The following is a 17,635-nucleotide window of genomic DNA, read 5'->3' on the forward strand; positions in this document are numbered from 1 at the left end:
CCCCCAGCTTTGCCTCACCCTTTCCCCCAGCTTTGCCTCACCCTTTCCCCCAGCTTTGCCTCACCCTTTCCCCCAGCTTTGCCTCACCCTTTCCCCCAGCTTTGCCTCACCCTTTCCCCCAGCTTTGCCTCACCCTTTCCCCCAGCTTTGCCTCACCCTTTCCCCCAGCTTTGCCTCACCCTTTCCCCCAGCTTTGCCTCACCCTTTCCCCCAGCTTTGCCTCACCCTTTCCCCCAGCTTTGCCTCACCCTTTCCCCCAGCTTTGCCTCACCCTTTCCCCCAGCTTTGCCTCACCCTTTCCCCCAGCTTTGCCTCACCCTTTCCCCCAGCTTTGCCTCACCCTTTCCCCCAGCTTTGCCTCACCCTTTCCCCCAGCTTTGGTCTGGACTCTTCTCCCAGTTTGTACTGTCTGAATTCTGACATTCCTGCTTTTGCCTCATTCTGCTTATTCCTTAAAGGAGGGCTCAGGCCTGAAACGCTAGCAATATATCTTTGTCTCCTATGGATGCTGAAAGACCGGCTGAGTTCCTCCAGCATTTCAATGTGTTTTTACTGGACTGGCCCGGAACACAGTGGGGCTTGGGCCGGGCTGGTCTGGAATGCAATAGGAACCTTGGAAGATAGCAGGATTTGGTCACTTGGTTCCACAAGTCTGCCTGCCATTCTGCCTCAGGCTCTCAGCTTCCTCTTCTGTGCCTGTTCCCCACAACCCTCAAATATTTGCTCTTTCAAAATTGATCTACTTTCTCTCTAAACTTCTCCAATGATCCAGGTCTCCACAGCCTCCTAGGGTGGAGAATTCCAGCGATTCACGCTGTCTGTGAGAGGCTGCTATGCATCTTGGTGTTCCACAATGACCCATCAGTCTTGTAACTGTCGTCCCTCATTTGAGATTCTCTTGCTAGTGAATACCAAAAAAATTCTGTTTTGCTCAAAGTTGACCACTTCACGTCACATCGCCTAGTATAAGGATTGCCAGATTACTTGACTCCAGTTTCTCAAATTTTTAAAAAATAATGAGTTTATTGAAATATATAAAGTACGCATGCGCTGAAGTTTCTATACTGATGCTGACCAAGTACTTTGTAAAAATATAACTAAGAAAATTACAATAGTATACTTAATTGAATTAAATATTAAAAAAATTGGAAATATTCACATTTCTTCTAGTGGAAGAAGATGACAGCAATAGTACAGAGAGTCCTTTTGTGGTGTCAGAGCAATCCCTGTTTTCAGGCTACTGTACCTTCTGCCCAAAGGTTCCAGTGAGAAGTGGTTTGTGACCAGGGTGATGTTTTGTCCTTGATGATGTTGGGTGTTTTCTTGATGCAGTGACGTTTTCAATCAGTGGGAGGTTGGAGTTTGTGATGGGCCTATGTCTGCTACTTCTGCAGCTTTAATTACACAGGTCCCAAAGATATTCATTAAGATATTACCTATTGCAGATAAACCTGGTCATGGTTCAATCTGCTGAGTTCTTCTCTATGCCCCTATAGGTCTTCTTCTGGAGTGTTGGTTCTGAAGTTCTGTGACTTTTCTATACTCTTTTTACTTTTTTCTATTCTAACTTTTTCTTTGGCCTTTCTGCATGGGTTCCTATGCCCCTGCCTTATTAGTTTATACCTTTCTCAGTGCTCAAGTAGGCATAGACCATCCCACTTCCCCAAAACCAGTCCCACTGCCCAAGGAATCTAAAACACTTCATTCTAGCTATTATACTATTCCCATTCTGACCAGTACATGGCATAGCTAGTAAACTTCCATTCCTGGCAACAACTTGGTGAATTTCTTTTGCATTCTCTCCAAAGCTCCTACATTCCTTCCTGTGATGCAGTAACCAGAACTCCACCCAATACATGTACTCTAAATATGGCCTCATCAATTACTTGAATGCTCTGACCAATGAAGCATGTCTTCATTGCACCTTTACAAAACTATCCACTTGCATTGACACTCTCAGGGGGGTATTGGCTTGCACTCTAAGATACCTCTGTCCTAAGGATCTTGCATTTACTGAAGTCATTTGATAATAGACCATAAACTAATTAAAGTACAATACATAGAACAATACAGCACAGTACAGGTCCTTCGGCCCTCAATTTGTGCCAACCTATATATTCGTTCCTAGAAAGGTTCTAAATCCTCCCTACCACATAACCCTCTTTTTCTTTAATTCTTCTGTCCAAGGGTCTCTTAAATGCCCCCAATGTTTCAGCCTCCACCACCATCCCCAGCAAGGCATTCCAGGCACCCACAACTCTAAAAAACCTACCCCCGATGTCTCCCCTAAACTTCCCTCCCTTAACTTTGTACATATGCCCTCTGGTGTTTGCTGATCCTGCCCTGGGAAACAGGTACTGGCTGTCCACCCTATCTATTTCTCTCACAATCTTATAGGTCTCTATTAAGTGTCCTATCATCTTTATGTGCTCCAGAGAGTAAAGTCCCAGTTCTACTAACCTTGCCTCGTAAGACTTATTTCCCAATCCTGGCAACATCCTGGTAAATCTCCTCTGCCCCCCCGTCCATAGCTTCCACATCCATCCTGTAATGAGGTGACCAGAACTGAACACAATACTCTTAAGTGTCGTCTTACAAAAAATTTGTAGAGTTGCAACGTGACCTCTCTACTCCTGAATTCAATCCCCCTATTAATGAATCCCAGCATCCCATAGGCCTTCTAACTATCCTATCAACCAGTGTGCCGTCCGTGAGGGATGTATGGATTTGCACCCCAAGGTCCCTCTTCATCCACACGCTTAAGTAACCAACCATTAACCCTGTACTCAGCCTTATGGTTTGTTCTTCCAAAATGCATTACCTCACACTTAATCTGGATTGAACTCCATCTGCCATTTTTCTGCCCAACTCTGCATCCTTTCTGTATCCTCTTGTAACCTTTGACAACTTTCAGTTCCATCCACAACTCCTCCAGCCTTTGTGTCATCCACAAATTTACTGTCCCCATCCTTCTGCCTCTCCATCCAGGTCATTTATATATATATTTTTTAAAAATCACAAAGAGCAGGGGGTCCCAGAACAGAGCCTTACAGCACTTCACTAGTCACCAACCTCCAGGCAGAATACTTTCCTTCCACTACTCAGTTACTAATTAACCATTTGGCTGAGTCCTTGGGGCCCAGAGATATAAGCAGGCCCTAGCCCCAAGGCTTCACTGCCTACTCAGAAAAGGGTAGGCACCTGGTTTTGACTTACTGCATCTGTGCAGGTAAAGCTGGCAGTGACTGAGGGCCAGAGTCGGTGTCACGCTGTTGCTGAGCAGATTCTGGGAGCCAGCAGCATGAAGGTTTTCTGGCGACAGCAGTGTGTGTGCGATCCTCCACCTTCCCACCAAACTCTTAGATTTTTAATGTCCAATTCTGTCGGAGAGATGTTAAAAATCTAAGAGTTTGGTGGGAAAGTGGAGGATGATTGGGTGGCGGGGCCGGCAGCCTCTCTCTGCCCTGTGGGTCAGGGCACGCGACATCTCACTGCCCACTGGGACAGGGTCAAAGGCGAGAGGCAATCTTTGTTGGGAAGTTGGAGGCACCCTTTGTGGGAAAGTGACTGAACCTTGGAATTTGTGGTAAAGGGAAGTATTAAAAGTAGGTGTGTGATCGAGGTGCAGACGGTGAGTTCCAAGCAAGTGTCAACTTTCTCTCCCTCTTCTTCCCTCCCCCACCAAACAATATGTAAACAGTATACTTGTTGAAGGGAATGGCCACAGGGGAGCCCTGCTCTTTCTGTATCTTCTCCTTCCCTGTCCTGGCAATCACCCAGTTACCTGTCTCCTGACTTTTAGGGATGACTGCCTCCCTGAAACTCCTGTCTATCACTACCTCTGCCTCCTTTAAGATCCAAAGTTCATCCAGCACCCAAACTAGGTTTGTCAGGAGTTGCAGCTGGATGCACCTTTTGCAGGTGTGGTCAGCAGGAACAAATGTGCTGTCCCTGACTTCCCACATCCAACAACCAGAGCACTGGATTGCCCTAACTACTGGCTCCATTACCTACTCTAAAGTTAATTAAATTTATTAAAGAAACTTACCTTTTTGGGAGCAAGCTCACCAAAGCGTCTCGAAGCTCCACTCCTACCCTGGGCCACAGGCACACTGGCTGTTCCTTTTTCCCCTCCTTTTATTTGTCCATCTATTATCTCAATTACTCACTCCCACCAATCACTTTATTGTTTAAACCTTAATTGTTCTTTAAAGCATTTACCTCCACCTGGCTCCCGACAAGCCCAGCTCACTTGCTCACCTCTCTTCCGTTCTTCCTACCCTGTCAACAGTCCAGAAAAGACTGCTCCTGAGTTCCAATCAGCACTTACTTCCAGCTGGTTCCTGCCAAGCATCCTGCTTGTCCAGATTAAACTCCAACTTCCATTTCTCTGCCCATTTTTCCTATTGATCCTATACCCTCCCTGCATACTTTGACCCCTTCCTCACTCTTGGCTAAATTTTGAGTTGACAAATTCAATCATCTACATTTTCATCCAAATCATTGAAACATGTCACAGATGCTCCATATCACCAGGCCCTGCCCTAACCTTTGCCATTCAGTCTTTGCCTTATACCCGACTTGTCCTCCCAGTTTTGTAAGCCCTCCACCCTTCCTATTACCTCTGCCCCATTCTGAAGAAGGGTGCAAAGTATTGACCATTTTCTTTTTCCACAGATGGTGTGAAACTGGCTGAATCCTCCCAGGATTTTTGTCTCTGCACCAATGATCGGGCCTTGCCAGAAATATGGGCATCAAGTAACCCCTGACGTGTGCAGTGTGTTGACCTGTCCTTTTACTTCAAGTATTGAGTGCTTCACCCTGTGCTGGGGTGGGATGGGCAAGTGAAAGATCTTGACCCCCCTCCCCCATGCCCCCCACCCCCAACGTTGACATTCTATTTCCCTCCACAGAAGTTACCTGACCTGGTGAGTTCGTCCAGCAGCTTGTTTTTTTTTAAAAACCCTGTGCTGATATCGCTTTGTTTAGGTTATTGTTTGGCGGGGGTTAATGCTCCATAATTACCCTGTGATTCTTTACCACCACGTGCAACAGGAAGCCTCTTCTCTTCATGCCAATTCCTGTCAACACCCTTTCACAACCCAACGATCAGATGGGTGCACTGGATAACCCCTCACATCACTGGTTCGTTACAGTTCGTTTTGCCAATCATGCTTGTACTTTACATTTTGGATCTACGGGATAATTTATTCTCTCCTTGGCAGAGCCAAGGAGCAAGTTCACTCAGTTGCAGACAAAATTTAAAATGTAACATCCTCCACTACCATCCCTGGCGATGCGTTTCAGGCACCCACCACTCACTGTGTATAAATCTTAACTCCTACATCTCCCCTGAACATTCCACCACTCACCTTAAACCGATGTCCTCTGGCATTTGTTATGGCTGCCCCAAGAAAAAAGGTGCTGGGTGTCCTCTCTATGTCCCTTACAATCAATCTTGTATATGTCAAAAGAGGTGACCTAACTTCTTATCCTTTGTTGCTCCAAAGGGAAAACCACGGGGTCTGGCAACTTTTTTTCATAAGACATGTTTTCCAATCCAGACAAAATCCTGGTAAATCTTTGCAACCTTTCTGATGCTTCTACATCCTTCCGGCCACAAGGAGACCAGAACTGAATGCCAAACTCCCAAGTGTGGTCTAACCAGGGCAATAAAACATTACCTTATGGGTCTTGAACTCAATCCCCTGACTAATGAAGGCCAGGACACCACACACGTTAAGCACCCTATCAACTTGCATGGCTAGCTGGAGGTATCTATGGAGTTGGAACCCAAGGTCCCTCTGTTCCAACACAATTTTAAGAATTCTGCCATTAATTATGTGCTTGTGGTGCTACCACTATCTATATAGATGTATGTGTGGGCTGGCCCACCCCCGAACCTGCGACTCCTCCCTCTCAGATATCCCCATAAAGGCTGATACATCCAAACCCTTCCCTCAGTCCCTGCCTTGGAACTGGGCCAGCAGTATGCAAGCTGTGCTGACACTTTGAGGTGATTAAAGCCTATTAATCACGATTCTCTTTCTGATTGTGGTTGATTGGTAGTACAATGCCTTCACCTTCCAAAGTGTATCACTTCACGCTTAACTGCTGCCACTTCTCTGCCCAAATCTGCATCCTGTCAATATCCCATTGTTACCTACGTCAATGATCTGCACCGCACCTTCAACCTTTGTATCATCCGTAAACTTACTGATCGATCCATCCCTCTACTTCTTCAGCAAGCATTATAAAAATCACAAAAAGCAAGGGTACCCAGAACTAATCCCTAGTCACTGACCTCCAAGCAGAATATGTTCCTCCAACTAAACCTTCTGCTTTTGGCAAGCAAGCCAATTCTGAATCCAAACAGTGAACGTTCCATGGATCCCATGCCTCATAACTTTGTAAACGAGCCAACCATGGGAGGTTTTGTCGAACACCATTAAAACCCAAATACACCACATCGACTTCATCAATTTAGATACACAAACTGGCTGCACTATTAAGCAACAGCTGGTTTTATTGAACATGCTTAGACCTTTGCACAGTTTTCAAAAGGGAGCAAAACATACAAATCTCCTCAAAATGGACGTACATTAATAGAAGATAACGATAACCAAACAGTTACAATCTCACAGAAAGGCAAGGATCCAATCGTTGTTGCACACGTATTTTGCTCTTCTAACATATAAGAGGATTGGCCTTGCAGAAGCAAGATCCTTTCCTCTCTGCTCTCCGATGGGAATACCACTTTCCATATCGTGGGAGCTGCCGCTTGGTGAAGGAAGACATTGATGAATCAGTTCACATGGCCCTCAAACTGCCAGTATGACCTTTGGCCAATTAGGTAAAAGGGGTGTTGGAAGAAGAAGGGCCGAGACCCGAAACATCGGTTACCCTTCTTGTGGATGTTGCGTGACCTGCCGAGTTTCTCCAGTATGTTTGTGTATTGTACTTCACCCCAGCTTCCGCCGACCCGCTTGTTTAACTCAGTGGGTTAGACAGCATCCATGAGTAAAAATGTTCAGTCAACATTTTGGGTCAGGACCCTTCATCAAGAATAGAGGGAAGGTAATTATAATTAGATAGTGAGGAATTTTTCTTTCTTCCTACAGCAGAACCTAAGGCCGGGGCCCAGAAATGCAGTTTTGCACCAGAAGTCTATTTGTAACACAAGATGGCAGTGTTCACTGCTGGAAATCTGCAAAACAACAGGAACGAAGTGGAAATGCGCAGTCTGCAGACAGTGCAGAAGCGAAGTTACTCGATCAGTAATCCAGACAAAAAGGGAGAGTTCAAATCTCTCTGTGGCAGATGTGGAATTTAAAATGCACTTGGTTCATGAGATGCTCTGCCTGGCCCGATCTACCTGTGATTCCAAAGTGGACAATGTCTGTCCTCAGCCTCATCCATTATTAGAGTGATGCCAAATGTACACTTGATCAACACATCACGTTCCTCCTGAACAAACGTAAAGTTAACGGCATGAATGTGATTTCAGGTTGCCCCTTCCCTCATCTGATGCCACTATTTCCTTCTCTTTACATTTTAAAATTAATTATTTAGTAACTTAAAGATGCAGAATGATGACCAGACTTTCCAGCCCACGAGTCCGCACTGCCCAAATACACCCATGTGACTAATCAGCCTACTAACCTGTTTTTTGATTACTCCTTGAAGAAGGACTCAGGCCTGAAACGTCGACAATATATCTTGGTCTACTATGGAGGCTGAAAGACCGGTTGAGCTCCTCCAGTATTTCCATGTGTTTCTGTATACCTTTGGCATTTGGGAGGAAACCCAAGCGCACAATGGAAATCCTTGTGGTTACGGGGAGAATACACAAAGTCCTTGCGGACAGCAGAGTTAAATTTGGTAACATTAGTGTCGGTGGCCACTGGTCGATCTATTGCCTCACAGGACCAGCAACCCTGGCTCCATCCCATCCTCATGGAATTTGCATGAGTAGGTATTCCCCGGGTCCTCTGGTTGCCTCGCATATCCAAAGATTAGCCTCTGAAAATTTCCCCTAATGTGTGAGTGAGGGGTGGAAACTGGGGTGTGTGATGGGAATACAAAGAGGTTGTACAATCAATTTCAGAGTCTGTGACTTCAGGTGGGCAAGGTGGTCCAGCCTGTAGAGCTGTTGCCTCTTGAGACCTGGCCACAAATGCTGTCTGTGTGGAGCTTGCACACTCTCCCTGTGACTGAGTGGTCTGGGGAGAATGTGCACATCCCAAAGCAGATTGGCTTGTTAACTGACCACTGTCATTTGCTCCAGCATTCATGGTGGGATCTGGGTGGAGTTGATGAAAACGTGAAGAGAATATGAAAAGGATCATTGTAGGAGTGGTGTAAAAGGGAGTTTGTTGATCAGCATGAGGTCATAATGTGTTTTTAAAGATGATGAACTCATTGCCACACACATTGTACAAAGACCATGTGCACTGAAATTTTTACTTGCTGTAGTTGAACATAATAGTGCAGTCCACAGAAGTGCTGGAGAAACCCAGCAGGCCATGCAGATCCCTCGGAAGCAAAAGGCAGTCGACGTGTCTGATAGAGGAAGGAAGGGAAGAGATTGGGGTAGGTAGTTCTCTGATAGAAGAAGGAAGAGAAACAGGATCTACTTGTGAACTAAAAAGAGAATAAATACAAAAAATATATGACACATATTCAGAGTTATCCTCGTGCAATAAAAAGTGACTTGGAAAAGTGCACACAATCCTTTTGTGGTGTTAGAACAGTCCATGCTTCGTGTAACAAAAAGGGAGGTTCAAGAGGTCAATATCTGTTGGTTGGTGACCTGTTGATCATGTTGGAAGATGACCTGTTGACTCTGTTGGTTGTTGACCGTGTTGGTTGTTAACCGAGTTGGTTGTAACCTGTTGATAGTTTTGGTTGGTGACCTGTTGATCTTGTTGGAAGGTTAGCTGTTGACCGTGTTGAAAGGTGACCTGCTGATCATGTTGGCTGTTGATCATGTTGGTTGTTGACCTGTTGACCGTGTTGGTTGTTGACCTGTTGATTGTTTTGGTTGGTGACCTGTTGATCATGTTGGAAGGTGACCTGTTGACCTTGTTGGTTGGTGACCTGTTGACCTTGTTGGAAGGTGACCCATTGACCATGTTGAAAGGTGACCCATTGACCGTGTTGGCTGTTAAACTGTTGATTGTGTTGGAAGGTGACCTGCACTTGTTTTCAATTATTCAGAATATGTGCAAAAACTTTTTGCTTTGTGGGCCTTAAGGTCAATCACATGCAGTGGGAGGCCAGTAACATGTTGAGCAGGCTAAGTGGTTGAGGATGGTTCCCTAATGGATGAAATCCATGAAACTGTGGAGTTTATAGGACAATCTAACATAGTGGTTCTCAACCTTTTTCTTTCCACTCACATCCCACTTGAAGTAATCCCATTGATGGACAGTGATTAGTAAGAATTACTTAAGGTGATAAGTGAATGGGAAGGGAAGGATGAGAATCACTGTTCTAGACCCAATTGTTACTGAAATATTTTGCTTGAGAAAAATTGTCATTGGCCCATTTCCTTTGGAGTTATGAAACTGTGCACATAACGAGTTAATGAGGTACAATTAAAACAGTGGTTTTCAAACTTTTTCTTTCCACCCACATACCACCTTAAGCAATCCTTTACTAATCACTGAGCGCCTCTGGCATAGGGAATAGTTAAATTGGTATCTGTGTAAAAAGAAAAAGATCTAAAAGCTTATTATTGCAAAATGGCAAGGGACAAATGCCTCTGTTTACTCTCACATGAACCTCCTTGGAAAGCTTTGCTCCAATAAAGACACCATTTAAAGAGGTTGCTAATGTGGTTGTAATTGTTGCATGGGAAGTTTGTAGGATCATGTTCCAGTCTGGTTATTTGATTGAACTCCCTGGATTATAAGTTCATTTGTCTAGAGCAGCCATTCTCAAGGCAGGCTGTACAGGGGACCACAGTACACTCAAGGAGGGCCACGGACTGAAATCATAAAAAAGTTTTTCATGTAGTCGGTTGGAGAGAAGTACATAAGAAACCAACTAAATTTGACTGCTTCACTTGGGAGGGGGTGGGGGGTCCATGAACTTTGAGCAGAGTCCTAAGGGGCAATAGCCACAAAAAGGTTAAGAATGGCTGGTCTTGAAGGACTGTGGCAAGCCAGTGATTGTTGGCTGTTAACTTCAGCCAAGGCCTGTCTTGATTCTTGGGGGGACAAAGGACATTCCTTAGCCAATTTTGACAGAGAATAACTAAGATGAGGTTGTGGTCTGGGGACAGCGAGGAAGTTCATTTTGCAGCTGAACTGAGTCCAGCTGCTCAACCCATACATAGTACAGCAGTACAAACATAGAACAGTGAAGAATAGCAGAGAGAGCGAGTTCTCAGTTCGAATAGACCAAAGGCAACGTTATTTTACAAGAGTGAGATTTGTTCAGGAGTCTGACTGGTGGGAAAGAATCTGATTCACCCATCATCTCATTCCTGACTGTGGAGGCTTGACCATAATGTTAATGAGTGTATTGTCATATGCAATGTACAGAAGCAACAGAATTCTTGCTGCAGCTAAACAGTTACTTTGTTTAAGAAAAAGGCTCTAAAACAGCATGGTTAACATAGCACAATGCTATTAAAGCTCCGGCAGCCTGGTATTGAATCTGCTGGTGTCTACAAGGAGTTTGTACATTCTCCCCACATCAGCATGGGCTTCCTTCAGGTGATCCAGTTTCCTCCCCCGCTCCAATGGCGTATGGGATTGGTTGGTTAATTGGTCAAATGGATGTATTTGGGCAATGTAGGCTTGTGGGTAGGAAAGGTCTGTTACCATGCTGAATCCCTAAATTTAAAAAAAAATCTGATCTACCAAAAACAACTACATACCTGTTTGAATTAAAAGGCAATAAACACACAAAAAGATAGATAATAAATGCAATGATCCCAATGCAATACAGGCACTCCTCAACTTACGTCCATGCTCCGTTCTGACCAACTGATCCTGTTTTGAAATGGAGATATGTCAGAAATGCACTGCATCTGTGTTATTGTTGAGAGATTAGCCACGCCTGCCAACCTCTCACAAGATGCATTATTTTCCATAGATAGGCCCTGACTTTCACTGGAAGAGCATGATTTTTATATATTTTTAATGTTTTTCGGCTGTATGTATGGTGGCCATGGGTGGGGGGAGTACCTGTAAATATTGACTGGGCAACTTGCACCTCAGATGTGGACAATTTGTAATGTGCTCTGACTGTGAAGATGACTGTTTAAATTCAGTGGCTTCTCCTTTTTAGATGTGAGCTTACATTCACTGCAACCCATCCAATATTCAGGTGGCCTGCGAGGTGCACCCAATGGCAACGAACAGCATGAGGCGCTTGGGATAATTTGGTGTCTCACCCAATGCATTACCCCTTCAAGAGGGAGGAGAGTGACACATCCCCAAATTACTTATTTCCTTCTTGCTTTGTTTCTTTCTCCATTGAAACTCTCCAGATGATTTATTCTGTTTATGACATTGGGGATGTGCATGCCCAGTAAAAATGCTTTGAAATAGACATCTGGCTAATAGATATTTTCAGTTTAAATTTGAGAATTAATGGTTATTAAAGTGAGGAATAAAACTAATGGAGCATTATTAAGTGGTATTAAATGAAGTATAATGGGAATTTGGGTTTCCCATTTGGATTTTTTTTACTTGTTCATTTTTTCAGGATTGGGGCATCAATGACCAAGCTAATGTTTATTGGCTACTTCTAATTGCCCTTGTGAGGTGGAGGTGAGGCTGCCTTCTTGAATCCCTGCAGTCGTTCTAGTGGAGGTGTCATCTCAGGTATGCACTGCATTGAGTTTCTCCAGCACACTTGTGTTTTGCCCAATATCCCAGTCTCTGCAAATTTTCTTCTTTAGCTCCCCTGCTATGCTTTTTAATTTAGACACACAACACAGTAACAGCCACCCAATTGATGTACAACCCTGGGTACATTTCAAACGGTGGGAAGAAACCAGAGCCCCTAGGGCACACATGTCAAACTCTGTCCCGCGGGCCAAATTTGGCCAGCGATATAATTATATTTGGCCCGCAAGATCATTTCAAAAATGTATTAGAGGTGGCCCGCCCTGCAGCGAGAGCCAATGCTGTTTTTCGGTAATGTCACCCCCACCATCCTCCCCCTTCATTGCACATCCTTCCCCACCCCCTAACTATCCCCTCCCCCCTAAAACCACCCCCCTTAAAAGATGGCCAGAATATTCTCAAAAAGGAATCCAGAATGGTAAAGTTCCACAAACCTTCTGCTGGGAATCCCAACAACACCCGGGCATCAGATCCACGGGACGCGGAGGGAGCAAGAGTGTTGCAGGTTGACCGTGCAAACTTTGAGAACGGGGAAAACAAAATTGTAACACAAGAAGTCTGTCGATGTCATCAGCCGGCAAGCCAGTTGGAAGGCTCCCCGCACAACCAGTCACTTCTCCCACCTTTTGAGCGGTGCGGCGGATTGGCGAGCGCCTGTGATTTCCTGTCAGCGCGACGGACATGGCAGGCTGCGCACGGCCCCCGCTGTTCCGCAAAGGCTGATCGGCAGCGCGCTGGGCCTGAGTGGGTGGGTAAGCAGGGGTGGGCAGAGGGTGTAGGTGAGGAGTAATGGGCAGGGGAAGTTATGGTGGTGCGAGGGGCAGTTAGAGGGAGGGATGAGTAGAAGGAGGGGTGGATAGGGAAGAGGTAAAATGGGAGGTGCAGGGCGAGTAGGGGAGGGGTGATTAGAGGGTGAAAGACGGGTAGAGGGAGGAACAGGTTGAGGGGAGAGGCAGTAGAGGAGCGTGTATAGGATGGGGTGGGTAGAGGCAGAGCGAGTGGAGTGAGGGGTGAGTAGAGGTTGGGTAAAGCACTGGTCAGGTAGAGGGATGGTGGGTCGAGGGTGAATAGAGGCCTAGAGCCTGAGGAGTGAGCAGGAAATGCTGAGTCCTGATGCAGGCCAAAATGGACACAGCCTGTGAATGCTGACTACATCTCCACAGGGACCAAATATGTTTCCCTCAGGTCAAGCAAAGGGTGAACTTGAGCTACCTACTCCTTACCTGTAACATTATCCTCCTAAAGTTATATCCTAAAGTTGAAAGAAGAGAAAACATGCAGATGTTGTTGAAAATTTTCAATAAATATTTAGTTCGGCCCTCGACTTAGTCCAAGTTTTTAATTTTGGCCCTCCATGAATTTGAGTTTGTCACCCCTGCCCTAGGGGAAAACCCACACAGACACAGGGAGAATGTACAAACTCCTTACAGACAGTGCGGCATTCGAACGCTAGTCATTGGCATTGTAACTGCTACACTAACCAAGCTATGGGGGAGAGATTTCCAGGATTGACAGGCAATGAGAATGAAGACAAAATCAGCACAGTAGGGACGGTGAGTTAGTTAGAGGGAAACCTGGGGGTGAAGGGCAGCCTTGATGCATGATTGCGCAAGAGTTTATCTCTGTGAATTAACATCTTGATGTTGGAGAATCCAAATGTTGGAATCTGGCATCAGAGACATTCTGGAAAATAGTGCATGGCAATTTGGAGAAAGGCAGTAAGACAGAGAAATACATGTGGACAGAGGTATGCAGGATAGAAAGGAGTCAAAAGGTAAGACATGGCAGGTGGGAGAGGTAGGGGAGAGAGAGAAAAGATACTGAGAGCACGAGAAAGTATAATGGAGAGGGGAATGTGCAGAGAGGGAGAGAGAGGTTGTGAGAGAGAGAGCAAGTAAGAGAAATGCGATGTAGAGAGATTAAAAATGGAGAACAGTTTAGAGAGACAATATGGAAAGTGCAGCCAGATTCCATCCCATGTTCAGAGGGGAACAGAAATTGTGGTTCAGCTGTGTAATTGGGTCAGTTCAGGAGCTCGACACATGTGTGACTGCGTTAAAGCAGCTTCTGTTTCTGACCACATTCCAATGTCCTAATTTCACATGTGACGTTGCCTTGTTCAGGTAGCGGACACCTGATTCCATTGTTCCCACCTCTTGTTTACCTGCTCCTCCACTCACACCTGCCTCCCCCCCCCCCCCCCACTTTTCCCATAATGGTTTCTCCCTCCCACTTGTCTCTTAACCTCACACACCTTCTATCCATTTGTCTATCACCTATGGACCTCTCCCTCAGAGGTGATAGAGAGGTGACCTTTACCCCAGCTTATTTCCCCATTTATATTCCACTTCATTATCATCTCACTGCACGTACAGTATAAAACCAGATGAAATAACGCTTCTCTGGACACATTACACTGCATATAATAATCAAAATAAATATATGTAGGTATTTTGGGATGGTTGATGGAGTTACATACTGTTCATCAATCTCACAGCCTGCAGGAAGAAGCTATTTCCCAGCCTGACAGTCCTGATTTTGATGCTCCCGTATCACCTCCTTGATGGTAGTGGCTAAAAGATATTGTATACTGGATGGAAAGGACCCTCAGTAATTTTACCTATTCTATCTGAGTCTTGAGAAAGGGTCCCAGTCTGAAACTTTTACTGACCATTTCTACCCAATGCTAAGGAGGTTTGGCATGTCTCCCTTGTCCCTCAACAACTTCTGCCACAAGCATCCTTGCTGGGTGTACGGGAGCCTCTCTGCTCAAGATAGGAAGTAGCTACAGACATTGGTGTATGTAAACTTCCCTCTCTTCCATTGGATGCTACCGGACCTGCTGAATCCCTCTAGCGATTCTTTGTCTGCACTGAACATACTTGCTTGGGACACTCTGAGCACACACTCCAAATCCATGAGAATCTCTAGAAATTTTGGATGCTGTAATCTATCAGCAAACAACGAGCTGCTGAAGAACTCATTGGTCATGTAGCATCAGTGGAGAGAAATAGTCAACATTTACATTTCGGGTTGGGACCTTTTTCCAGTTTCAGTTCAATATAATTGTTGCAAAAAATCCTGTCAAATGTTCCATCTTTCTAATGTGCTCATAATGCCCACACATTGAAAGGATAAGACAATTGTAAAGGATTCTTACAATGAACAAGATCATGGAAGATGCCCTTCTATTTAATTGAGAACTCCATCATTGTTGCCTCTCAACCAACAGCATGATAGGAGTTTAGCCTAATGACTGGAGAGTCTTCTACACCCAGTAAATTGGTCACCATGTCTTCAGATATCTAAGTTTAAATTTAATATTTGTCACAAAATATCTATTAGCGTGAGAAGGGTTCTTCTGCAAGCAGTCTAACAGATTATCCCTAATATTCATCTTCTTTGGCTTGGCTTCGTGGACGAAGATTTATGGAGGGGGTAAAAGTCCACGTCAGCTGCAGGCTCGTTTGTGGCTGACAAGTCCGATGCGGGACAGGCAGACACGGTTGCAGCGGCTGCAGGGAAAAATTGGTTGGTTGGGGTTGGGTGTTGGGTTTTTCCTCCTTTGCCTTTTGTCAGTGAGGTGGGCTCTGCGGTCTTCTTCAAAGGAGGTTGCTGCCCGCCAAACTGTGAGGCGCCAAGATGCACGGTTTGAGGCGATATCAGCCCACTGGCGGTGGTCAATGTGGCAGGCACCAAAAGATTTCTTTAGGCAGTCCTTGTACCTCTTCTTTGGTGCACCTCTGTCACGGTGGCCAGTGGAGAGCTCGCCATATAACACGATCTTGGGAAGGCGATAGTCCTCCATTCTGGAGACGTGACCCACCCAGCGCAGCTGGATCTTCAGCAGCATGGACTCGATGCTGTCGACCTCTGCCATCTCGAGTACTTCGACGTTAGGGATGAAAGCGCTCCAATGGATGTTGAGGATGGAGCGGAGACAACGCTGGTGGAAGCGTTCTAGGAGCCGTAGGTGATGCCGGTAGAGGACCCATGATTCGGAGCCGAACAGGAGTGTGGGTATGACAACGGCTCTGTATACGCTTATCATACAGCTGTGCAAAAAGCACAATATAGAGTATCGAGCCATAGAACACTTCAGCGCTTCTAGTCTGTGCTGAACCATTTTTTCTGCCTAGTCCCACTGACCTGAACCCAGTCCATGGCCCCCTGTACCTCTCCCATCTGCGTTCCTGTCCAAATTCTTCATAAATATTAAAATTGATCCCACATTTACCTCTTCAGCTGGAAGCTTGTTCCACACCCCCTCTGGTTTATATCTCACCAACCCTCAGTGGAAAAAGCCTATCTACATTTACTCTGTCTATCCCCCTCATAATTTTAAATACCTCTATCTTATCTCCCCTCATTCCTCTACACTCCAGGGAATAAAGTCCTAACCTGTTGTAACTCAGTTCCTGAAGTCAGGGCAACATCCTAATAAATCTTCTCTGCACTCTTTCTATCTTGTATCTTTCCTGTAGTTAGGTGACCAAAACTGCACACCATGTTCCACATTTGGCCTTTGCTATAACATCCCAACTCCTATACTCAATTGCTATCAGGATTGCAATCAAAAGAAAGATCAATTAAATCACTAAGCAAGGGCAGTGTGAGAGCACTGTTGTGGGGTTCATTCTGGAGCCTGATAGCTGTGGGGAATAAACTGTCCTTAAATCTGTTGGTGCATGCTTTCACACTCTTTATCCTTCTCCAAGATCAGAGGATGGAGAAGAGTGTGTGTTTGGGGTGCGATGCATCCATTTGTACATTGGCTGCCCTTCCTAGGAAGTGGGAGATGGAAATAGAGTCAGTGGAAGAGAGGGGTTTGGGTGATGTTCTGAGTTACATTCACCAACTTCTGTGGCTCCTCCCGATCTTGAGATGAGCAGCTCCCGTTCCACCCTGTGATGCATTCAGCGAGGATGCTTCCGGTGGTGCACCTGCATTTGTTGAGGGAGAAGGGGGACACGCCAAGCTTCCTTAGTCTTGTTAGAAAGTAGAGGCACTGTGTGCTTTCTTGACAGCATGCTTGTTCAAGGTCAGGCTATTGGAGATGCTTGCACCGAAGAGCTTGAAACTATCTGCTCCTTCCACTATTAATATGGACAGGGGTGTGGTCTCAATCCTCTCCCTCCTGCAGACAAATGATCACCTGTATCTTATTAACGTTGAGAGAGGGGTTACCTCGGCACCTTCCCACTAGACTTTCAATCTCCTTGTATTCCATCTCATCGTTATTTGGAGCCCAATCCAAAGCTGTGGTGTTGGCAGAGGGCTTGAAGCTGGAGTTGGGATGAGATTTGCCTGCACTTCTTGGCCCCATCCTTAAAGCATCTTTTTGAGGATGAAAATCAAAGGAAGGCCCTGCTGATGCTGGAAAAAAGGACAAAAGAAATGGCAGCTGCTGGAATCTAAAATGAAGAAAGGGACTTAGAAGAACTCAGCAGGTCCAGCAGAATTATTGCCTCTTAATCCTTTAGATTTAAGATTCTTTTGTTTTCAAGAAATCAAATAGAAAATGTAATTTTACACAAAATTTCCTTTAGTCTGGGATGGGGGTGGGGGTTGGTCTCCCTGTTTTCTGCTGCATTGCATCAGTCCTCTGCTTCCCCAGGATCTGCAGCCCCTTGCAGTTGCTGCCGAACACATCCTGGGTGCAGACCCGGTGGTCACAGGATTTTAAAATAAAACACCGTTGGCTCCTTTAACAGGCTGTTTAAAGCCTGCATGGAGCCGACAGCAGTTGGACTGGGAAGTTGGACTCCATG

This window comes from Narcine bancroftii, chromosome 9 (assembly GCF_036971445.1).
Source record: "Narcine bancroftii isolate sNarBan1 chromosome 9, sNarBan1.hap1, whole genome shotgun sequence".
NCBI lineage: Eukaryota > Metazoa > Chordata > Chondrichthyes > Torpediniformes > Narcinidae > Narcine > Narcine bancroftii.